This window comes from Scylla paramamosain, chromosome 18 (genome assembly GCF_035594125.1).
Source record: "Scylla paramamosain isolate STU-SP2022 chromosome 18, ASM3559412v1, whole genome shotgun sequence".
In the NCBI taxonomy this organism is placed as follows: Eukaryota; Metazoa; Arthropoda; class Malacostraca; order Decapoda; family Portunidae; genus Scylla; species Scylla paramamosain.
This window is the reverse complement of record NC_087168.1, coordinates 19964586-19990385: the sequence shown is the minus strand read 5'-3', so window position 1 is coordinate 19990385 and position 25800 is coordinate 19964586. Positions and strand designations below refer to the sequence as shown.

The following is a 25800-nucleotide window of genomic DNA, read 5'->3' as shown; positions in this document are numbered from 1 at the left end:
TAAATTATCATGTATTACAATATTTCACCTTTCCTTTATGTTTCCTATGTATTTGCTATCTTCTACTTTGTTTCTGGGTTACCATATGACTGCGATGGTGCGGCGCCTTGACATTTCAAATCAATCAAGTCAATCAGATTTATCTCATATTTTCTATCCATGAGTCTGCTTGGAGTTTTACGTTTAATATGACTCTTTCACTTTATTGTTTTTACCTCAAATGGTAGTCAGTGTTTCCTTGTCTTTCCTTCCTTCCCTAAATCACCATTCTCCTTCCTGTCTGTCCGTGGGATGTTTATTTATTGTGATCTTCATTTCAAGGATATATTTATTCACTGATTTGTTTATTCATTTATTTATCTGCCTGATCAAGTATTTATTTACCTATCTGTTTATTTCTTTATTTATCTGTTTATTTATTTAGTTAGTCAGCTATTTATTTATTTATTTTATGTGTTTATTTATTTATTTATTTATTTATTTATTTATTTATTTATTTATTTATTTAAGGATGCATATGTCTGATTCCCTGGTTTTGACTGACAAAGTTACACCGTGCCTCCTCCATCCCAAACAAGTGCTTTTACTGGCTACCTATCTTTCTTTCTTATTCTGTCTTTCTTATTCTTCCAGGTCCCCTCTTGTAAAAGGTTGATGACATCTAATTATCACCTTTACGATCTTTTCAGTGTACCGAGTGAAGTAGATACCTGCTTCAGTTATTTATCTATCTTCTTTCATCTTTCATAGCGAGCAGTAGACAGTTTCTTAATCGTGTTCTTCACTGTCCCTTTACATAAGTGATGGCGTGTCTTTCAATGATAATGTGCGGTAAATTATTAAGGCCTCTCTGTCCCCAAACCTTTGCTCTCTTCTTGCTCTTCTCTTTAACGAATAAAGGTTTCATTGGAACACTAAATAAAAATGTCCCCAAACCTCTCTTCACTTCTTGCTCTTCTTTTTTAAACCAATAAACGTTTTTTTTTTGTCGAAATGCTAAATTAAATAACTAATCTTATACATAACGCTCTATTTTTACCTAGACGTAGAACAAAAAAAAAAGTTACGTGAAACATGTTACATCCGTTACTCTAACTCTGTGGCACACTATATATATATTTTTTCATTAATTTCACACCAGTTTCGCATTTTTCTCGCGGCATCCTGGATGATCCTCGCCTGGGCTTCAACTGCGGCCTTAATCATCCGCTTTTAGTTTTGTTAGTCGCTGTCTCTCTGCCGCTTAGCCCGCCACCGCTAATTGATAAGAAAACAGCAAAATTAATGACATCGTGGGTAGAATAAAGGAACAAGAATGAAGATGGGCTTAGGTGGACTGGAATAGGAAAATATATTGTACTAGTCGCTTTCTGTCCGTAGCATAACGTACCATAGCTAACTGATAAGAAAACACAGCAAGATTAGGTACAGTGAAGCAGCAAACACGAAGACAGGCTGCAAATGTTACAAAAACGGTATTATTAAGCTGATTGAGTAAAATGAAAAATGTATTATGATAGTCGTTATCTGCTGGGTAGTTGGTAAGAAAATAGAACTTAGTGACATCTTGGGTACAGTAAAGCAGGAAGAATTAAGAGCATTATAAGAACAAGCACACACATGACTGATGGATTAGAATAGGAAGTGTAATGTAATAATCGCTGTATGTCTGCCGCATAACCAGCTATTTCTAATCACTAATTTCTTGGGGTCCTAGGAAGAAGTTGTTTTTTATTTTACCTCTGAACTATGAACTTTGATTTCAGACTCCATATGCTTCCGTTCTTGCGGCGTCATTAAGTCATTCAGTCAGCCAGAAAGAGGTGATGTTTTCTTAGCATTTTTCTGTGTGTTTTTTTTTTTTTTTTATGTTACAAATTATTCATCTGTTATTCAAGTTCCAAAGGTTTCTCTATTCTCTCTCTCTCTCTCTCTCTCTCTCTCTCTCTCTCTCTCTCTCTCTCTCTCTCTCTCTCTCTCTCTCTCTCTCTCTCTCTCTCTCTCTCTCTCTCTCTCTCTCTCTCTCTCTCTCTCTCTCCTGAGCTTAAGAAAAAAGAAAAGAAAAATCCATCTTTAAGTTCGTGGAATTAGTCGTGATATATTATGTAAGCAGACTAAGTGAATTATTAACTAGAATTATATTGCCTCTTGGACATTATTCACTATACGCATTTGTGAAGCAGTTGCTTTTGGGTGAAATTTATAGAAACGAGAATCTTCAAACGAAATGCACCTCGTTACAATCCCATAGCAACTCCGTCCAGTCCCCGTCAACGCTACGTCACACACCTGCTTGATTCCCGGGACTCGAAAAGGTCTGAGTGACATTATTTACCACAGCTGCAGGTACGCTTATCAGTCCTCGTCTTGCTCAGGCTACACTCACGGAAGCAGCGGGAATGAGGCAGTCATTTGATCTCTTCCCATTACCTTGTCTATATCATCTCACCAGGTTTAGGAGCCGTGGCCTTATAAACCTGTCAGTTTCTGTGGCTAATATAACCTGCTCATCTGAGATTCGACAAGGTTAGCATTACAAGAAGGAAAACACGTTGAATGCTAGCTTTGGGTGGCATAGATGTGTTCTTATGATTACCAGTATTCAAAGGTGTATTAATGTTCTAATTTCAGAATACATAAGGAGTTCCACACAGACTATTGCTTGGTTGTTCGTCAAAGGTTGTTACATAGAAACTATCTATAGATCTTTTCGAGTGAATTTCAGGAAATTTTTCGCAAGTTTCTGGTTTTTATTTATCTGTGTGTCATCTTAGTTTACCTTTATTTGCCTTACCTTCTTCCTCCTCTTCTATCCTTCTGTTTTTCCTTCTTCTTCTTCTAACTGTTTACAAGTATCTAAGGGAATATCTCACGAGTTTCTGCTTTTGATATACCTTTTAATATACCTTTTAATATACCTTTACCTTTCTTTCCCTTACCTCTTTCATCTTCTATCTTTTTTTCCTTTTTCTCCTCTTCCTTTTAAATGTTTACAAGTATCATTTCAGGAAATTTCTCACAAGATTCTCACCTTAATCATAACTGCTTAATTTTTTTTTTTCCTTTTTCCATTTTCTTGCCTTTATTTCCTCCCCTCTCTCTTTGTCCCCAACTACTGATGTGTTCACTTTTCATGGTTTCAATTACGTTGTAACAGAATTTCTCAAAAGATCCTACTCTCTTACCTGTTAACTTGCTTTACCTTATCTCTTTCTGCTCCTTCTGTTTTTTTTTTTTTGTGTGTGTTTTTTTTTCCTAGTCTCCTTATATATTTCAGTTCACTTTTCATGTTTTGAAGTATCTCTTATCATAGAATTTCTTACCTTTGTTATTTGTGTTACCTGTGTTACCTTGTCTTGCCTTACCTGCTGCTCCTTCCCTTCCTCTCCTCCTCCTCCTGCTCCTCCTGCTCCTTCTCTTGGTCCCCTCGTATCTGTGTGTTCACTTCTAATTACTTCATTGTGGTTTCATTAGCATTGGGCTCTTCTCGCTCCCTCAATCAAAGCAGATTATGACGTGGTATTAATGGCCCCACTGACCACACGCCGGTTGTCTACTGCAGAAGTCGAGCACTGGAAAATAGATATTGATTTAGAGATGGAAGGCTTTGTGGAATTAATCATATCCCCCCGCGGACGCTGGCCAGGACAAGAGCCACCCGTTGTCACAGGCACTGGCCCGCTCCCGGCACGGCGGCGACCCAACCCTCACAGGCCACTTAGGGATGGCGCGGCCCTTAGGGGAGCGGCGGATTCAGGGTCAAAAGGGGATGCGAGGGTGGAAGGGAAGCAAATGAGGGAAAACAGAGGATAAGAAATGAGGATTAAAGCGCGCGGGGTGAGGTCAACTGGAGGAGGAAGAAGATATGATCGTGCTTGGCTGGTCACAGGGACTTGTTCAGGCAGGGACGGCCGGCCAGGCACTTCAAAGGGTGTACTGAAGGAAAACATTTATTTGTCCATGCACTGGGGTTCGTGAGGCAATAGAGATGGGGATAAGTACGAGATAAAAGTACGTTTAGACAGATAGTTGTGGATATATATATTAAGATCGTGTAAACATCATGAAAACTAAGGCTTTTTAAACACTAGCCGTTATGATCTTTAAGGTAATACAAATAAAGGTTAAATAGATCGCAATGAATTTATACTGCATCAAAATATGTAAACTTCACCACTAGCTTTTCTCAATAGATTAAATCCAATTTTATAGAGGATCAGAGATGGACGTCATAATCACAGGCATTTATTCCATAGTACACGCAATGACCAAATGATATTTTTTTCTCCCTACTGTCTTAACTATAATACTGGACTCTACTTAGCGTGACCAGATGCAGACGAGCAACTGATGGAAACACAGTGAAATCCTAGAGACAAACTATGATCGGTACGCAGCTTTCAAGAATTGCTGACCAGCTTTTAAATGTTTAAAAGTGTATGGAATATGTGCCTCACTGCTCGAATATTTGTGAGAGTCAGACCAGCGGGAACTGAGCCGGACAATGCGAAAGGAAAGAGAGTGGACGGACGTGAAGGGCCTTGAGAGATAATCGGATCACAAATAACCGTGAGAAAAAGACACGTGTGGAGAAACATAAAGGAGGTGGAGGAGAAAAAGAGGATGAGGCAAGGAATGAGAAGCGAAAAGGGTGGAACGAGGAACACTAGAAGTAAAAAAAAGGGAAAAAATAGTTGAAACCAGAAAAAAAGATGAGAAAGAATGAAATTAAGAAAGAAAAAAAGAGAAGAGAGAGAGATACAAGGAGAAAAAATAGTGCAAATAAATGATGGCAGAAAAAGAGCGGAGGAAGAAGGATGAGAATAGTGAAAAAAAACGCGAGGGAGGAGAACTCTGAGGAGCAAAACAGAAAAGAAACTAAAGGAAAGGAAGAACAGAGAAATAAAGAATTGGAGAAGGAGAAAGACAGGAGAACCAAATGCAAGTGTAATAGCAAGAAAACAGAGAAAAGGGGGATTACATAAAACACTAATTTCTTTGGCAGCAGAAAGGTTAACAGGGAAACAGAAAACCTTAGTGACAGAGTTTGATGTATTGTAAACCAAGGTGATATAACTGAGATGAATAACTGAGGAGAAAGATGACCTATGATGCAAAAATAAATAAAGAAAATCAGTGTTATTAATTCCAAACTTGATATATACCGTGTTTTATTGTGCAATTATATATACAAGAATAAAATAGATGGAGAAGAAATATATAGAGGACAGTCGAATAGTTTTATTTCAACTTTTAAGGGACAACTCAGAAAACTTTTTTTTTATTCTAACTTTAAGGGTCAGATATTTTTTTACAGCAAAAAGAGGCGCGCCTAGCCACACCTAACAAAGCAAAAGGAAAGTAAAATAAAATAAATACAATATAAATAAAATAAAACAAGGAAACATTAAATTTGCCTATTGCTTGATGAAGAGTAACAGAAGAGATACAAACGAGGTAGATACAAGTGCTAGACACGTTCTTTCCTGATAATCCTGAGTCGTAGGAAGGTAGATTAAGTCAGGGTGATCTAAAGATTACCAGAAGATATAAAAGAGTGGAAATACTTATAAAACTCTTAAGTGAATGTGAGATAATTAAAGGCTTTACTTTGAAACACAACATACACGTGGCGGGTTGAAAGAAGCAGCAATCACGCAGATAGCGGTGGAAGGCTGCGAGAGAATTAGCAGTGTGAGACTGACTCAGTGAGAAATCGAAGACAGGTAAAGGAGGGAAGCTGAAAAGACGAATGGCCTTTCACTAGACACGGGAAGCGGTGTGTGGGTGAAGCACCTTCCTTTACGCACCTCGCCCAAACACACACACACACACACACACACACACACACACACACACACACACACACACACACACACACACACATACACACGAAAGCCTACGTACCCAATGCTCTCCTGGAAACACTGCAAGGTCTCAATGACAAAAGTGAACGGAAAATGTAGCTTCCTCTAGCACATAAGCAAAACATTTCAAGTTTTGTCTACTCCATTAGCAAACAATTATAACTTTCTCTGCTGATTAGCAAAGCAAAAACAAAAAAAAATACAGTTTTCTCTTTTCTGTTAGTAGGCAAAGTGATCGCTTTCTTTTCTACATTTTATACTCTGCCGTATTAGAAAAAAACGTACAGTTTTCTGTAATGAATCAGCAAACAAAATTACTGTTTTTCTACTGTAATAGCAAATTAAATTACAGTTTTCTACACTGCTTCATCCTCTGCATTAGAGGAAAATGAGTTTTCTCTATATCGCATTAGAAAATATTACAGTTTTCTTTATCAAATTAGAGAAGCATTACAGTTTTCTCTACCACATTAAAGAAAAATTACAATTTTCTTTAACACACTATAAAATTACAGCTTCCATTACTGCACCATTAAACAACAATTACAGTTTTTTTTTTTTTTCTCCACAACGTTTCAAACAATCACACCTTTATTTACCGCATTAGTGACAGGCCTTTGCCACAGCGTGTTGAGTAACCACCCTTCTTTACCTGAGTATTGAAGTGAGGAAGAAAAACGGTAGGATATTGGTGGTGTCGATGCCCGCCACTCATCACTCAGCCGTGACGTGACGGGAGACACCCGCAAAGGTCACGGCAAGACAAGGGAGAAAACACCCAGGAAGACGTGGTGCGTACGAATAATAGAAGTAAGACTCAAGTTAAGAATGCAGGCAAGCAGTGGCCCAAGTTTGAGAGGGCGGTAATTATTCAAACACCCACACACGCACAGAAAACAGCTTGACACTGAATGACAAGCGACACGAAAAGTTCGGAAAAATAATAAATTGGGGAAGTGATCCAGCGCTGAAACTTCAAGAAATTAGAGGAAGTTTTGGTTAAAGAGTACAGGCAAGATTTTTTTTATATTCTTTTTTGTGTATATTTATGTATGTTTGTGTTCTGTGTGTGTGTGTGTGTGTGTGTGTGTGTGTGTGTGTGTGTGTTTGATAGAAGGTAGCTTACACTCATGAATATAGACAGTACGGCTACAGGTGTAAGGAAAATGAGGAAAAACATGACAAAACACAGGAAACCGGGAGATTTATAAGAAGAAAAGGTGGATAGATGGATGTAGGCATGTTTTATATAGCGACTGCCACGTGTAAGGCCTACTGGCTTGTTACAGCTTTCGTTATATTTTTTTCTCCTTGGAAATTAACGATTCTCTTACACTCGATTTCTTTTTTTTCAAGGGTGCTACAATAACATAGAGTCTATATCATTTCTCTTCCATGCGTGTTTGAAAGCATACAAGCAAACTCAAAGCAAATACGGCTGAAAATATAGCAAAACAGTAAAACCAGAGTAAGAAATAGTGTAAATAGTGAAATAACAATTCTCTTTCACAGTCAGTATAATTATATAACACAGTGATCATAAGCGGTGATCACGGAGTCAGCGGCACCTGGAAGCGAGGCTGCCTATACTCTGCTCATGCCAGTGATAGCACCAAACATTCCCAGACTGGTGATTGACTTTCTCCGCTGATTGACATGCATCACTTCCTGCTCCCTGCTCCTTACTCTCCTCTGACCCGTGTCTCCTCCTCCTTCTCTTGGTGCTATGTGATGACTGCATAGCCTCTGTTTTGCTTGCCACTAATGAGAGTTATCATCTTAATCGTCAACTATAACATTCTCTTTATAAATACGGTGTCTTTATTTAGTCTCTGTTTTGTCTGCCATGAGAGAATTACTATAAAAATCATCTGTGTCATACTTTTTATGTGTATATTAATTTTCTACTTCGATGGTGTTAGAACTTTCATAAGATTTTTTTTTTTTTCTCCAAGATTGAAAAAAAGAAAAATTCCTTTAAGCCTCACTGAAGTTTATTTTTCTCTCTTCTTTCCAGATATCGCTGCAAATGAGTCTCTCAGCTCTTGAAAGGCTGAACTAAAGGTAAATTTTTCACCCTTTCTTATAGACACAACAATACTGACCAGTTCTTAATGTGAGGCCTCTGTCCAACTCCTCACACCTCGACTGAACACCGAGCTTAACTAAAAATCACCTTTACAAATTATCACACACACACACACACACACACACACACACACACACACACACACACACACACATGTATTAGTATTTAAGTAAAGGTGAGGCCGTCCGTGAAAGTTTTGGCAGAAGAGCAGCACTGGCAATAACAACACACATGCACCTGTCCTTGATTCGTTTCCATCACCTGTACAAGTTATTTAGACAAAAGATGAGTCTGTGGAGGCTTTGACATTAGAGTAGCAGCAACAACCTTTCATTTTTCTTTAACGTGGCTGTGTATCCTGCCTGGCAAACCTTAATGCCACATGTCACGATGGACGAACACCCGCCAGATTAATACGTAATATTCCAGCAGGTGTCACGGTGCAGGTGAAATGAGCACGACGTGACACTTAGGCATGAAGATGAAGGGTCATTGCGGTGGTGACGGCGGCGAAAACACGGTAGAAATTAGTGTGGGAGTGAGAAACAGGAACATGGAAAGAAACAGAGAAGTGGAGTGATGAAAATAGGAAGATACGAGTAGATGTTAAAAAAAAAAAATGAATAACGGCAACGAAAGGAAGTAGAAATCAGTGTGAGAATGAAGACGAGAAACATGAAAAGATGGAAAGATGAAGAGTAATAAGAATAAGAGGAAGATTAATGGGTGGAAAGTGAAAGGCTGCTGCAGGGCTAGTGGAAGCGAAAATGAAGAGATATTTGTACGGGAATGAAGAGCAACCATGGAGAGTGATGCAGAAGGGTAAAAGGAGTGATAAAATAGGAGGAATATAAGTAGAAATGCATAGTACAGCGATTAAAACCTTAAAAAGATATATGTGGAATGAGAAAGAAAAGGACAATAAAATGAAAGCAGAAGGTAGGAGTAGGAGGAGTAATTGACAATAAAGAAAGGACAACAATGAAAAAAAAAAAAAACAGCAACTATGAGAAGAGACAATAAATGGAAAAAAAAATTAAGGATCTAGGAGTGAACAGGAATAGGAGTAAGGAAAAGAAGAGCAAAAAAGAAAAAAAAAAGAAAAAAAAACTGATAATTTATATACTGTCGCACTTTCTTTCCGTTTGCTACTAAAACCTCAATTATCCGTCCTTCACACAAATAAACACCAAGGAAAATAACAGAATAGACATTACAAGGCTCCTTTCTGAACTATACCAACGTACAAAATCCGCTATCTCACGTAGAAATTGGTAAAAGTAATGAATCCTTTAGCAAGAAAAAAATACCTTCCTTTCTAGACACGTTCAATAATCAGCACGAGTCACCTGCTGTCTTCTCTCACTTCACTTTTCGCCTGCACTGCCACGATCCCCCCTCCCGCCTGGCACTTCCTCCGCCTTCCCGCTCCCGCTTCTCCACCAGCCCGGAAGACAGTAGCGTTGATCTAGTATGCAAGGTCAGACTGTGGATGCATCAGCCATCAGTCCTAAGTGGTGGGGCTAATGACAATTCCTGCCAACCCAGAAGACTCCTCGTCGTCGCCAGCCATTCCCTTTTCCAAATACTCGTAAGTCGGTCGTTGAAAGGTTCATGACGATTGGTAAATTGAGGTAAGAATACTGTTTTTCTCCTGAGTTTCATGTATAATGCAGAAACACAAGTGCGGGAAAAGGAACTAGCGAACAACGCGTGGCCTTTGATTTACTCTCAACTTATTTCTTTTCTTGTCTGTTACTTGGACATTAACATCTCATTCACGCTGGAAAAGTATTACGTCTTGTCGCGTGGGTGATGGAGGGGGTGGGCGGGCGGGCGGGCAGCGGGCGGACCAGCAGTAGCAGTAGCGGTAGCAATTGTCGCTCAGTCAAGTTCCCCTCCAGCTGCGTTGCACACTTCTAACCTGAATTATTGAGGGACGTTCAAGTTGGTCTCCGTCATGGGGCCAGTGAGCCGTCCCTTGCCATAACGCGCGTGGAGATGAAGCCAAGGAGAAACTTTAGGAAGATTGCTCTCTCTCTCTCTCTCTCTCTCTCTCTCTCTCTCTCTCTCTCTCTCTCTCTCTCTCTCTCTCTCTCTCTCTCTCTCTCTCTCTCTCTCTCTCTCTCTCTCTCTCTCTCTCTCTCTCTCTCTCTCTCTCTGCCGGTGGGGTGGTGCAATATTGAACACTACCGCATGACTCCTCAGATCTACCAAGAGAATATGTGAAAATGTCAGTGTTGGTTGGGATGAGTGACTGTATTTGAGGCCCTTCAGAGAGAGAGAGAGAGAGAGAGAGAGACTTAGGCATCACTCTTGCACCTCATGATAACTAAGATTACGAGGCATTTCTTAATCAACACCTTCACTGCAGTACTCTCATCAATGTAACCTGACTGGGGAGCGCATAACATTCATTCAAGTTTAGCCTTTTTCTGTAAGTGTTAGTAAGTTATGTGTAAGTAATAAAGTGTTTAGTGAAATGTGATATGGCGATGATTCTTTTTTATCTTTCTTTCCTCGATCTTTCTCATAAACTATCGTTAGTGTAATTATCATCATTTCTTACGTGGTAGGAAGACTGACCAGGGACAAGAGACAAAAAATAATGGATAAAAATAGAGCTTGCAATGCTGCTTTGAGAAAAGAAACTAAAGAAAAGGCAAAAAAAGAAAAAAAAAGAAAGGGCCGACTTACTTTCAATTGCCGTCACCACCACCGCCATCATCATCATCATCATCATCACTCAAAGTCATTATTTCTTTTTATCCTTGCTCCTCTTCTTTTTTTTTCTAATCCACCCTTCCAATCTTTATCAATGAATAGAGGAGCTTTTTGTTGTACTGTCCTGTTTCTTTCTACCTGTGGCTAGTTAGAAGTAGTTACCAAACAGCCTTGCAAGGACCTAAAAGTCTGTTGCTGTTTGGCTTTCCCGTGTAACCATTTATAATATCACCATGCATCTTCAGTCTTTCCAGCTTCTCTTCCTCTTCCTCACCATCATTATCCATCTCCTCCACTTTCTCCGCATCATCGTTATACACCGCCTTCTTCTCTTCTTCCTCATAATCGTTATTCACTTCCTCCACTTTCTCTCTTCATCATCGTTACCCATCTCTTTCACTTCCTCTTTGTAATCATCGTCATCCACCTCCTCCACTTTCTCCTCTTCTTCCTCATCATCGTTGTCCTTCCTTCCTTCTTCGTCTCCACCCCATCTGCATCTCCTCCTCCTCCTCCTCCTCCTCCTCCTCCTCCTCCTGCAGTGTCTTGCTATCGGGGAAGATGAAGGAAAAACTCCCCGGCATCAATATTCGGGGCGCGATTGGCGAGGCGTCGCGCGTCACTCTGAAATATCCATTGTCAGGAGTGTAGATAATTCACTCTTCCTTAGACGTGGTGGCCTTGGAGGTGCTGGGCGGAATGTGCCGGGGAGAGAGAGAGAGAGAGAGAGAGAGAGAGAGAGAGAGAGAGAGAGAGAGTTTTACTTGTATTCATGTTTGTTTTATTTTTCTTCCTTCTCTTTTTTTTTATTCTTTGTTTTGGTCTTGTTTGTTCATTTTTGGGTGTTTTGGTCTCTCTCTCTCTCTCTCTCTCTCTCTCTCTCTCTCTCTCTCTCTCTCTCTCTCTCTCTCTCTCTCTCTCTCTCTCTCTCTCTCTCACAAGTCCCAGTCACTATTATCTAACAAATCACAATCTTACCCTCACTATAACTTCACTATCATCTCATTATCATCTGTTTACTATCTCACTCTCATCTCACTGTCATTTTCACTATCATCTCATCAATAATTCCCTCTCCAATTTTTCACTGTCAACTCACTATTTCCCACCAGTGAGCGGCGCGTCGTGTCGCTGTGAGCCGCAAATGCGTGGATAATTACTTTCGCGTAATTATTAGGTTTGGAATACAGGCATATTTTTCCGTCGTGATTAAAACAAAGGATGGCTTCTCTTTTCCGATCCTCTGTTGCCCTTGGTGGTGGTACTCAGTGTGCTGTGTGTGTGTCTGTAGTATCTCTCTGGCTTCCTGTCTCTCTGTCTTTGTTTTGTCTTTGTATCCCTGTCTGTTTGTGCTTCTGTCTCTTTGTCTGGCTGTTTCTGTGTGTCTCTGTCTCTGTGTGTCTCTATTTCTGCATTTGTGTCTTTCTGTTTCTCTCCCTGCCTCCGTTCCTTCGTTTCTCTCTCTCTCTCTCTCTTCAAAAATTTTCATGAGCTAATTCATCTTCAAAATTAATTATGACACCTGCTTTATTAAGAATATAAGCACTATTTGGTTTAAATCTACTATTAGATGTACATTTTTTGAGTAATGTTAATGTCTGTCAATTATTTCATTTTTATTCAGAGTTGTCTTGTTACCTTTTCTTGTTTTTTTTTCTTTCTTTTTTTTTTTATCGTTCAGGGATATTTTGCCGCTTCATACGTAACAAAAATGTCTTTCTTCACTAAATAGTTTCTTAGTTTTCTTTCATGTACGTTTCTGTGAGGATGTTTTTCCCTTAACATCTCGGAGAGAGGTTTCCTTTTTCCACTTTATTTTATCAGATATTTGGAGGAGAATGATAAGCAGCAAAAGAAACAATACCCTCAGATTTCCAGTTCACAGGTCAAAAAGGGGAAAGCATGGCCGTTCACACCTGAGAGGCTGCCACCCACACCTGCACAGCACGCTCACCTCCTCCCTTGTGAGGTCATCCCGCTCACACCTCGGCTCACTTTTTTTTTCCAAATTTGACACGAAAAGTTGTATCTTACTCCTGTTAGATGTAATTTTTGTTGTGATTTTTTTGTGTGAGTGGTTACTGTCACTTTTCAGCTTCTTTTTCTCGAAGGAATTTTGCACCAGTAGGTAGTGGATGACTTCGACGCACGAGCGGATGAATAAATCAAGTAAACTTCTAGGAAACTATAAATAGAGAGTTAAAATCTTGCACACCCTCAACATCTCCACGGGCAGCGAACTAAATATTCTTACGAGCCTTCCTAGCTTGGAGACTCTACTGAATTATGTCAAAGTGAAAGAAATTTAAGAGTGACGCACGAGACCGTACTTATTTAGGCATTTACACCAGCCTTATGTAAGTGAGGAGTATACGAATGTGTAGGTAAGTAGGTAGCTAGGTAGGCAGGTAGACAGTTGGTTAGATAGACCCAGATAAATATATGATGGATGGATGGTCGTCTTGGCATGAAAATAATTAATAACTTTGTAAAGGTAACGAAAGAGTAATTGAGTGTGATCATTTTCTCATAAAGGTCAGGTGGCGCGTTAATGCCTCACTGCTCCCTGATGTCGGTGCCCGCGTTGTGATGTCTTCAAGAATTCATGCGCTTTACACTATTCACATTCTGTATTTTTTCGAAGAGAGAGAGAGGGAGAGAAAACTTTTACTGAACATCGACGAGAGGCGGACGATGGGAGAGGAAACAGTAGGTGAGGTGTCGCAATAAACTCCTTTTTTTTTTTTTTTTTACCTGACTATTGGCTTCGAGGTTTTCTGAAAGTGTGTGTTTAAAGTCTCTTATATTTGTGAATCTTTCGGGGCTGAAGGGAGTAAAGGGAAGATCGGACGCCTGGTCTTCTATGTTTGATGCTCTGATGGGCGACTCGTTTTCAGGTTTGATTCAGTGGAGTGGTATTCTTCGTGTTTCTTACATAGTGGGTAGCAGAAGAGAAGATCGAGAGGAAATGGGTCTTTTTTGTTTAAGGTTAGGTTAGATTTGCATTTTCTCTCTTTTTTTTTTTTTTTTTTTACTTATACTCGAGTGTGTTGCTATAAATTATTATATAAAGAAAGTTATTTTAGTTATTTTGTGCTATTTATTCATTTTTTATTTTATTTATTTATTTATTTTATTTTTTTTTCTGGTTTCCAAGTAATGAATATGAAAGGGATTCACCAAAAGGATAAATATAAGGTGTTTCTTTTTTTCTCTCTCTTTCTTTTGTTGTTTTTTTTATAAACCAATTCTCTTTATGTTTTATTTTATTTTGTCTTTTATTTTATCCCGAATGTCACAACTCTTTTCCAGATTTTTTTTTTTTTTTTTTTACTTATTCAGCTTACAAAAGATGTGGCTTAGTCTCTCTCTCTCTCTCTCTCTCTCTCTCTCTCTCTCTCTCTCTCTCTCGGTGTGGTAAAAAATAGTTTATACATTTCCATTTACTATTTCACTGTAGAACGACAATTATCACCCAGCGTCCGAGGCCGCGCCCACACCATCATCACCACCACCACCACCACCACCACCACCACCATTGCCTCCAACACTGATACCACAACCACCGTCACCTCCACCCACTCAAGTTACCGGCGCCACTACCTCCAACACTGAAACAATAATTTAATAGTCTTTCCAACCCAGTTTATTTATTTTTTTTTTATGTATGAAGGCGATAGACCAAGACTAAAAAAAATAAATAAATAAATAAATAAATAAAATACAGTAAAGGAAAATAGATAACTAAAGGATTAAAGACGCCGTTCAAATGCCGTTCACAAAAGAAAACAAAATTGCTGTTTAACTATCATCATTATCATCATTTTTATCGTTATTATCCTTACAATCACTACCGCTCTAACCTCAATACGCTTTCGTTTTTCCGTCTATGTTTTCATTTTACCATTACATATTCCACCGTTTATTCTTCACTAGAGTTCTAAGATTTGCCATAATTTCACTGCAAGATAAAGGCTCATTTTCACTCCTGTTATATTAAAAATCTTTCCCTTAAGATTTTTCTCACTAATCTATGCAGTGTTACAGTTAAGGACATTATTCTCTATTAAGCGAGTCTTCATCATATTCTCCTTTCATGTATGTATTGCAGTCCGTCTTTTCCTTCTCTTTTTATCGTCACTTTCATTCTAGCTATTCAACGATACAAGTAATAGATTTTTTTTTTTTAGATTCTCCCCACAAAGTGTTCCAGTGTTCCAGTCAACGACTCTATTTTCCAATTGAAGGAATGTTCTTTATATTGTCGTTTTCATGTTTGTATTATAGTCTGTCTTTCCCCTCTCCCCGTTTTATCGTCATTCTCATTTTAGCTATTCATTTATACAAGTGATAATTTATTTCCTTAAGATTTCCCTACAGAGAGTTGCAATGTTACAGTTAACGATTCTATCCTCTAGTTGAAGGAATTTTCTTTACATCGTCGCTTTCATGTTTGTATTGTGTATCTTTTCTCCTCCCCCCTTTGTCGTCTCACTTTCAATCTAGCTACACAACACTATGAGTGATATTTCCTCTTCAGTGTCCCTCAAAACCCAACCACTCACCCCATCTGATCCAATTGCCTTTCTCACGTCCAGCTCTTTCATCAGTTGTGTCACTTCCTGTTGATCAGCTGCAGCAACAACAACATTTACTACTAATACTATACTACGGATACAAAAGCAACATCATCTTCAACCCTTTGCGCAGCCAAACACATATAATATTTGCCATCAGCTGGAAACATCAAGTCGTGTCCATATTTAGAACCACTGATACTTAATGGCTAACTAAATTTGAAATAATAAATCTTTACGTATTGTTCAGCTATTTTTTTTTTCTAATTCAATACTTATTCCATGCAATTTATTCGATTAATATAATGTTCTTGGATTTTTTATGTCTTATTCATACCTACTTCATTTTCCTGTATACTATTTTAGTCATAACAATCAACCAAACCTCCTTTTACTTCACTCACAAAACAAAATACAGCTCTTCACACTCTAAGACTTCCTACTTCACTTCACACTTCACCCGAAAGCCTAAAGACAACACAGTACAAACATACACTCACACATGGATGCTTCGACTCCACTATGCATGCTGAACTTCCACTAAACTTCCACCTCTACGCAGCTTCGGTTATTAAAAACTGGTAATCCTTCCACAAAATCACATCTAAGACTTCTCACTTCATCCCACTCTCCACCTGGTAACTAAACCTCCACTTATACGCTTCCTCTAGCTTTAACAACTGAAAAATTTATCTTAGTTCCCCCTGAGAAGCACGTTTAACATCATCTCCGGCACCCTGACACGTCCACACACACACAGACACACAGACACTCTCCCCCACCTACCCCAAAACCACCTTCCTCCCTTTGTCTCATCTTCTCGTCCTCCTCCTTCACTTTATCTTTAATGATGGCGGGTGTCCAGGCAAGGAACACGGTCGCTCGGAAGCTGCACCCACTACAAACTTAATGCCAAGAAATGTTCAAGACTTTTCACATTCTTTACTTAGACTGACCCACCGGCACCTATGTTTATAATTCCGCTGCGGTTCTCTGGCCTTAGGTGTTCTGAAGGGTTTCCTACAGCGCCTACAGGAGAAAATGGGTGTCTCTGAGGTTTGGGTGTTTTAGGATTTCATGGGGTGTGAGAGGAACCTGAATGTGAAATAGGAGTGTATGTTTTTTTTTTTCTTTCTTGATTTTTAGGAGATTAGATCGTTTTTGTTGTTTTTAATACCATATTTTTTTTTTATTTGCAGAGAGAGAGAGAGAGAGAGATCTTTAATGTAACCATCCCTTGTCATAAGTAGTCCCAAAAAATTCTTCTTATCTCCTAAAATGAGGCCTCCCTGTGACCTTTCAACACCACACCATCACCACACAGCACCACACAACACCACACAGCACCACACCAACACAGCACTGATAGCTTATATATATTGTGACATAATTTTCCTTTCTACATTGATCATTCCACGGTGAAAAAGTCCTTGTTATTTCTCCAGTAATACACTATGAAGCTGTATAAAACATTTTCCCTTAGGAGTTCTCGAGACGCGAAAAGAAAAGGTGAAGAAAACGCAAGGACTACGAATATTGATTAAATGATATCAGAAACTCCCCTCTTGACCAATGCAAGGTTGTAGAAAGAGGAAAAAAAAATGTAAAAAGACAAGAAACTCCCCTCTTGACCAATGCAAGGTTGTAGAAAGAGGAAAAAAATGTAAAAAGACAAGGTGTTCTCGAGTTTACAAATGAAGGAGATGAAAGAATGAAAGTATTATTTTTCTTCTGCATTGGGAAGATGAACAGAATGAACAGGGAAATGTGAGGGGAAAAAAGTCCTATACATCGAGACAACTGGAGGTGAAGAAATGTGGTTAGCAAGATCAGAATTGCGGTTACCATGAGAGTGGGTGGAAAGGAGAGCAAGAGAGAGAGAGAGAGAGAGAGAGAGAGAGAGAGAGAGAGAGAGAGAGAGAGAGAGAGAGAGAGAGAGAGAGAGAGAGAGAGATTTTGGCACATTCACTCGATTTTATTTGCAGCCTTCACTTTTTCACACTTTTTTTTTTCTTTCCAAAAGCACACCAGTTGACAATACTTCTTTTCATGCCTTTCATCCCTTAACCTTTATTGGTATCGACTTCTCATCCTGCACAAACCATCCTTCCTTCACTCCCCTCTCTTCTTTCCCCTCCCTCCCCTCTCTCTTCTCTTCACAGTAATCTAAGACGCCCTTCCAAACTCTTTCCACCTGACTCACAAAGGCGCTGGGGTAACTGAGGGAGGAGTGAGTGGAGGCGCTGGAAGAAACACGCTCCTCAACCTTTCTAAGTTGCTGAATGAGTCAAGGCTTTCTCTCGGTAGCATAAAAAAAAATCGCTAGTTTTACTTTGTGTTCGAAGTGAGACATTTTTTATTTACTAGGTTCCTTTGCCGACCGCGTGAGGTAGGTAGGTAGATAGGTAGGTGGACTTGGAGACAGGAGGAGAAAGTAGAGAAAGAGGACGAGTAAGAGGAGAAAGAGGAGGAGTAAGAGGAGGAGGATCTCAGTTTGTGTTACCGTGAGTTTATTTTACTATATTGTTTCTTAATGTTAGGGATAGGTGGTGTTGGTGGAGGTCATGGTGGTGGTGGTGTAAGATTCAAACACCCTTTTTGTAATCCTGGCTGCCTCAATCAAGGTGTCAGTGTGGCATGTCTTTATTTTCTCTTATTTTTATCAACTTTTTCACGTTAAGGATGGGTGGCAGTAGTGAAAGTGGTGGTGGTGGTGGATCCTTTAGTGGATCCTATTGGCTATTTCAATCAAGATGTCCTGTTTCTTTATTTTTACTTTCCATTTTTATGTTAGCAATGAGTAGTGATGGTAGTGGTTGTGGTGGTGGTGGTAGTGGCCGTGGTACGACTCAAACCCCTTTAGATGATCCCCTTGGTGACCCCCGCTGTTCCAATCAAGATGTCCAGCGCCACCTTTAAGAGATCCTTTTATCAGTTTCCAGCCGTAACCTTTCGTCGTGGTGAATAATGGACCGCAGCTCTCCAGGGAAGATCAAGAAAGGTCGCCTCTATCATCATTATAATTCCTCTGTTGCATTTTGGGCTTGACAAAGGGATTTATTGAATGTGATCCGGAATTAAATGATTCTTTTCTTCCGGAGATTCGTCAAGTTGTATTTTATTCAAGGGAGAAATTGAGTCTAATGATGTGTGCTTACGAATTCCGCATCATCTTCTTCGTTGTGATGATGGGGACGTGTGTGTGTGTGTGTGTGTGTGTGTGTGTGTGTGTGTGTGTGTGTGTGTGTGTGTGTGGGTGGGTGTGGGTGGGTGGGTGTGCGCAGAAAGGAGAATTACATTGCCATTACACATGTATGAGTTCACAAGCCAAAACTTATTATTCTTTGTATTTGTTTTTCAGATTTATTTTCCATGTTATTATTTTTGCTATTGATATATTTTTTTATAAGTATCGTTATTAATATTATTATTGTTATTATTATTATTATTATTATTATTATTATTATTATTATTATTATTATTATTATTATTATTATTATTATTATTATTGTTGTTGTTATTTTTGTTATTATTATTATTATTATTATTATTATTATTATTATTATTATTATTATTATTATTATTATTATTATTATTATTATTATTATTATTATTATTATAATTATTATTATTATTGTTATTGTTATTATTATTATTATTATTATTATTATTATTATTATTATTCTACTTTTTTTGTATTTATTTATTTTATTTTTTTTATAATTACTTTTCTTTCTTTATTTATTTTAATTTGAGTCTGAACGCCCTTAAATTCGTCAAGATTAATCCCTTCTGAATGTAATCGCAATTTAACCTTCCTACAGATGCTTGAATATTTCATTGAATCGCAACATTCCCTTTCCTGGTAACCGGCGTGATGCTGTTGGCCAGAACGGAGTGAGAGACGCTGAAATAAAGCGGAGTGTTGGCGGTGTGACCCCGGAGGAGGAGGCCGCGGGACCCGGCCACGCTGCTCGAATATTGATGGAAGTAATCAAGGCAGATCCTCTATTATTGACGCTGCTGCTCCTTGATTGAAGAACTGTTTCGGCCACTTCGCTCTCGGGAATCAAATTGTGCGTCTTTTCAGGAAGTTTTTGGGCGACGTGAGATTCAACTTCAGCTTTTTTCTCAAGCGTCCTCCAAAAAACGATACACTTTTATTTTGACACATTCTTTTTTCCTCTCTCTCTCTCTCTCTCTCTCTCCACCTACCCTCTGTATTTTTGTGGTGGTTGTCCTCTGAAGGATTGGTTAAGGCATGCAGGCAGGCAGGCAGCGCGGGTCTGGTCTGCTAGTCTGGTCTGGTCTGGTCTGGTCTGGTGGTGAGGCTGAGCGGGAAGACAGACCGCGGCAGGTTGCAGAAATCCTACATTCAGCCGACACCTTTGGTTTTAACTTTGCCTAACGAAGGGTCAGGCTTTCCCAGGCGCCGGATTGAGACTCGCGACATTGACGATTTAAAGCCAAAGATTTTGTTATTAGGCGTCCACAAGGCAATTCCTTGGGCCATTTGAACTGTTAGTCTTATTGTAATTAAAAAGCACGTTTATAGTAAAGCCTTTTGGGTAAATCATTGTGTTAACAAGCCGTTTTGTGAAGAACTAAGATAAGGAATGTAAACTAAACTAACATACGACTGAGACTCAACCTTCAGAGAGAGAGAGAGAGAGAGAGAGAGAGAGAGAGAGAGAGAGAGAGAAGGTCTTGTACAGCACCTCGCTTGAAACCAGAAGTGACGTTCCAAGCTTTGGCTTTTGTCGTATATATACAGGTTAAGGTACAAAATAATCTATACTATTGTCAACTGAGGGATGCTTCTCTTTCTGTTAACACACACACACACACACACACGACCAGGTTGAAGGCTGTTGAGTGTTGCCTTACCGGGTCGTCTCGTGTCATGCGTGTTCATGGTAGTATTGGTGGTGGTGGTGGTGGTGGTGGTGGTGAGTGAGTGACTGGGTTGGTGGTAGGAGTTGGGAAGGTAGTGATGGCAGGGGTGAATGGAGTAGCTTGGTATTGATGTGGTGTTGTTCATAGTGATGGTAGTGGACTGTACATTGTGTGTGTGTGTGTGTGTGTGTGTGTGTGTGTGTTTTGGTGTGTCAGTGAAATTTATTCTGTGATATAAAGAATGTAGAGTGAGTGTGAAAATAACATTGGTAGAAACATGTTGTATTTTCTTTAATGCTCTAGAAGAAAAGAAGTAGTAGTGGTAGTAGTAGTAGTAGTAGTAGTTGTTGTTGTTGTTGTTGTTGTTGTTGTTGTTGTTGTTGTTGTAGTAGTCTCAATCCATTTCTTTCGATCAGTATACCATATATCTAATTTAGCGATAATCAGTAACCTCCAAGACACGCGCATCACACAAACCACAAAACAAAACCACAGAAATACAGCTTTTTTATTATCATTTATCATTTTTTTTTATGTAATTTCAGGCGAATCTCTTTGGTGGAGGCAGGCTGTGCTCCCCCACGACACTTGTTTACCTTCAGAATATGTCCAAATATTGTTATTCACTCCGGAACACATAATGCAGAGTGAGGACCCTCCAATATCGCCTCATCACGTTCAACAAAAGGCTATTATGGCTTGAGAGTTTGTTGTCTGCGGCGTCCTGTCCTCCGTGCCGTCATGTAGCGCTGTGGTGGCGGAGGAGCAGCCCGAAGCCCAACCCGTGTTTGCACTAATGTTCACCGTAATGCAATATATTAACGTAAACTAAATATATATTCATAGCCGGCCCGCATACCATATCTGTTTATATCACGTGCGGCTCGCAGAAACGCAGGCACCTAGGCTCACACAAACACACACACACACACACACACACACACACACACACACACACATCCACGGGGAAGAAAGCCAAAACCCACAAATCGTGCTTTGAAAACTGATTCCTTTTTTTTTCTCTCTTTTTTTTTTTTTTTTTTTTGTCTTTTCCGACCATTGGACAGGTGGGCGGCAGTGACGGCGCTACAACTACCTGGTAAAAGACTAATAAAAACATGTGTACCTGGCCGACAGAGACTAGTAGGCGTATACCCTCGCACGATGGCCAAATATGTAGGCATATGTTTCCATTCTGACGGTAAAAAAGTGTTCTGATACATCTGAGTTTGCGGTGAGAAATATGTCGTGTTTACCAGCCTCCTCACAGCCATTAGTCAGGCTGTCGCTCGGGTGGCGGTGGTGGTGGTGGTGGACGCCGCGCGGCCCCACCCAACTACCCCCCTAGCGACACCCCTCTCTCTAGTCAATCCCCAGCTTCGTTACTAAGGGAATAATCGCCTCGTAACCTCTCTTCTCACAGGATCCTTGGCTCATTAACCGAAATGACGTGATCAGGGACGCGAGAAAGACGAGCGGGTCAGAGGAGAGGTAAAGAGCGGCCGGTAAAATATCCATCATTCAAACGGACCCGCGAGCGGCCCGTGAAGGAAAACGTGGAGGCTTGTGTGGCGTCGGGGTGTCGGCAATACAATGATGGCCGCGCTGGAGGCTTATCGTTCCCTGTTTACTGTCCACGTATTGGGTCTTTGTCCTTCATCACCGCTGGCTGGGTGTAAGAGGATGCTGCTCGGGTCTACGGAATGGTATTGATTGGCGCGTGAATCTTGCATTTCGTGGTGAAAAGTACCCAGCTAGCGCCTGTTACCGAGACCGATGCGCGATGATTTAATGAAACTATGGATTATCTTTGTCTGCCTCTTGACATATGGTGCAGGAATTAGTGGGGGTGGCCGGGGTATGGTATAATGCCCTTCTCACTGCTATGGTTAAAAGGCTAATGGGGCATAACAGCTTGGCACTGCAGTACACCCTATCCAGAGCTTGGTGCTGTTATCTTGTGGGGGCACTGAGCCACTGTTCCTGTTGTATGGGGTGAAGTAATGGACATGGTACTAATCTCTCTCTCTCTCTCTCTCTCTCTCTCTCTCTCTCTCTCTCTCTCTCTCTCTCTCTATACACTGTGAAATGTGAATAAAATATGTTTTCTGATGGTAAATGACTTGAAATTTCTTAAAATAGTCCGAAGAAGTGACCCAAAAACTGGACTTTTTTCTTAATTTAATTGTACTTGTCTTAGATAAATAGACAGATAGATAGATAGATAGATAGATAGATAGATAGATAGATAGATACAATGATGAACTGACTTGATACATCGCAACAACACGGCGCCAATCCACCTTAGATGAAATGTGTAAGAGTCAAGATGTGAAAAAAAGAAAAAAAAAAAGGACGGAGAAAAGAAGAGACTTAACTTCTTAAATAAGTCCTGAACATGATTAATAACACCATAGACAGCGCATTGTAAAACCCCAAAGATTACTTGATGCCACGTGACACCACACAACAAAGAACTTCTGTGGGAGAGAAAGACAAAGGAAGAGAGGATGATACACACACACGCACACACACAAACAAAAAAAAAAGAAAAAAAACACATCCAAAAAAAAAGTTAATCGCTTTCCCAAAATGGTGACTGGCGAAAGAAATAAAGAAAAGCGAGAGAGAGAGAGAGAGAGAGAGAGAGAGAGAGAGAGAGAGAGAGAGAGAGAGAGAGAGAGAGAGAGAGAGAGACGAAGAAAAAAAAAAAAATTACCGTACCATCACATTCTCAGGCCAGCGTAGTAGTCTAAGTAGGATGTGAAAAATTAATGGAGTGTTGGATCACCTCTCATGACTGATGCAATGCTGGACTGGCCCGGGAGCCTCAGAATGTCAACTGTTGTGAGAAAGACCTTATATTTAGCCTGGCTGCCTTTCCCACGATGGTAAAGCACCCTGAGACCTTCGAGTGAATTGTGGACCTAGTAAAGATGTGAATATGGAAGGGTGGTTTCTGATATTAGACGCGTGAGAAGCTTTTTTTTTTTTTTTTTTTTGAGGATTTAAGACGAAAATGGAGGATGTATTGGTTGTGAAGGGCACTGAAGTATCTGAAGTTTATATACATTTTTTTGTGAAGTTCTGAAGATTTATATGCATGAATTTTTGCTCATGAACGGATGTAACTCTCAGGATTGTGTTTTGAAGTGTGTGTAATGATTTAGTAATAAGGCATTTTTATTTAGCAACCTTACCTGCTGAAGATCTACTTACTGCACACTACATATCAACCCTAAGTCAGTAGCTACAGTGAGATACTTAAGCTGCGACAACGGGAAGACCAGGCCCCGGATGATCAGGCCACCCCGTGTATTTTTTTCAGTAGTTTCTGCGTGTGTGTGTGTGTGTGTGTATGTGTGTTTAACTAATATCATAAAAACACATACTCATTTTTCTCCCTTCCATTATTTCAGGGTCACGGAAGAAGATGCCGCGATGTTCTACAGAAAGCTGACTGAAGGAGTGACAGAACACCAACTATACCGCATATAAACTCGCTATGAACTGCTGAACATAAAGGTGTGAGTCGGAGAAATCACATAAAAACAGATACGGGGCTAGACAAGCTCTGGTGTGCTCTCAGTAACTAGTAATAAGAGGGTTGGAGTAAACTAGATAAGTACTGATGTTCTTTGAGTGAGTAACAACAGGTCGTGTAACAGCAGAAAGTAGGTGGTGTCATCTCAGTGACTTGTATCAGCTTGCGTGAGGCTGTGAAGTAGATTTAATAAGTAATCATGTCTTTTTCAATTGACTTAGGGTAGAGAATTGGTTAGAAATGTATTGGTATCCTCGTAATAACTCAGTAGGTTGTGTTAGAGTAAAATTGTTAGACTCGATAAGTTTGTGTCCGTTCAGTATCTGGTGATGTGAAGGTTGAAGTTGGCTGGACGAATGTTTTACCCTTACACAGCCTGCTATGGGTTATAAAGCTGATGATAATGCAGGTGTAACTCACTCCATACTATATAACCATGCGCACGATAAATAGCAGTATCATTACAATTTCCAGTCATGAGAACTATTGTCTTACTTGAGCCACTAGCACTGTTGTAATGTTAAGATAAATTCTCTCCTGCTTGAGGGGGAAATGCAGACAGCAGCCGAGTTTTCTTTCATAGTAATATTGTTACATTATTAATCTTCTCAGCAGGTGATACGCTTTGTTACTTAGCTCTCCCATTGTTCTTAGCTATAGTTCATCTCAGGAAGCTTTCATTGGCAGCTATATGATATTAAGCAACGGATTTCGACATTATTTTAGCATTCAATAACTCCATACATTGTTTTATGATATCTCTGTACGTGCCTTTATAGTACCATTTGTATTCTTTCGTAATTATACATGTCCAGACGAAGTTCCTCTTTTAATTATTCACCTGTCGGCACAATGAGTGATAAGAAGGCCTACGTGACATCTTCAGCCAAGTGGAATGGTGGAAGATGGAGAAGGTGGGGGGGGCCAGAGTAGGAGGCGGGGGTGAAACATGACGTAATCACGCATATTCAGTTCACGTAATTAGATTTCTGTAAGATTTCTTCACTAATACGAATGGAAATATGAATTCTCCACTTGAAAAATATTAGTAAGTAAATTAATAAACACCGTAATCTTGAAAGAACAGCTTGGTGACGATAAAAAGAGGGACAAAGGGAGGGGAGGAGAAAGGGAGGGTTCCTGCGCCTGAGGACAAACAGCCTATGCGCGGGCGGTTGGCCACTAAGCGGGGACAATCCTAGGAGACACGGCAGGAAGAACATTTTTGTCCCTTAAAAGGCGCCTCGTTCAGCCTGTTTCTATATGTGAGTTGTGCAGGAACGCTAGACCAACTTGATCAGTGTCAGTGTGCGCGGTACAAGCCGTGAGGACTTCTGAAACAAGAAGAAATGTGCGTGCATTCTGTTGGTGTGGGTGGCCCGCGCTCCATGTGGCGGGAAGGAGACGGCTGGGGACTGACCGGCCGCCGTCTCCACCCCGGCACCTGCTTCATCCTCACTACGACGACGGAGCTACACCTGCCTCGGGTCTCAAGTAAGGTATGTCAAGTACTGAAATGTTTATTTTAGAGAGAGAGAGAGAGAGAGAAGGGTGAAGGGGCCGCCATGGGTTGAGGCTACCAGATTCATTTTTTTTTTTTTCTTATTTCAAGGGTGTTTTCTCGTTATTGTGTTGGCCAAGGGTTAGGTAAAGTTCTAATGTGTCTTTCGGTAAAGTTTCGCTGTTGTTTTTACCAGAAACTCTTCTTAGTGACGAGAGAGCGGAGTGCCGGCTTTGGCCGTGAGGACTTAACGAGGCTGCGGTAGTTAGCTTGTTACCTCGTTCTCTCTCTCTCTCTCTCTCTCTCTCTCTCTCTCTCTCTCTCTCTCTCTCTCTCTCTCTCTCTCTCTCTCTCGATGTGCATTTTTTGTCAGATGTTCTTTTTTTTTACGTTTCAGGTCATGATTTCTTGTTAAGTTTGTGTTCATTGGTAATGGATGAGTAGGAATTATTTATTTACTTGATCGGAAAGCTAGTGATAAAGTAAAAGGTAAGTTTTATAAAATTTACTGAGACTAACATACTAGCCTTTCATGACCTTGTTTCCGTGAGTGCAAGTTTTGTAGATTCTGAAAAAAAAAAAAAAAAAGTAAAAAGTAGTAT

At 39.9% G+C, this 25800-nt stretch overlaps 1 long non-coding RNA gene across 1 annotated transcript in view; it reads left to right on the top strand.

Annotated features, from left to right (window-relative positions):
• The window catches only part of LOC135109408 (uncharacterized), a 45528-nt gene extending 20317 nt beyond the window's left edge, over positions 1–25211 (top strand). The window contains exons 2-3 of the long non-coding RNA XR_010272695.1: positions 7885–7931; positions 23573–25211. This is a non-coding gene — a long non-coding RNA (uncharacterized LOC135109408). The remainder of the gene's footprint in view (positions 1–7884; positions 7932–23572) is intronic.
• The last annotated feature ends 589 nt before the right edge of the window (positions 25212–25800 follow it).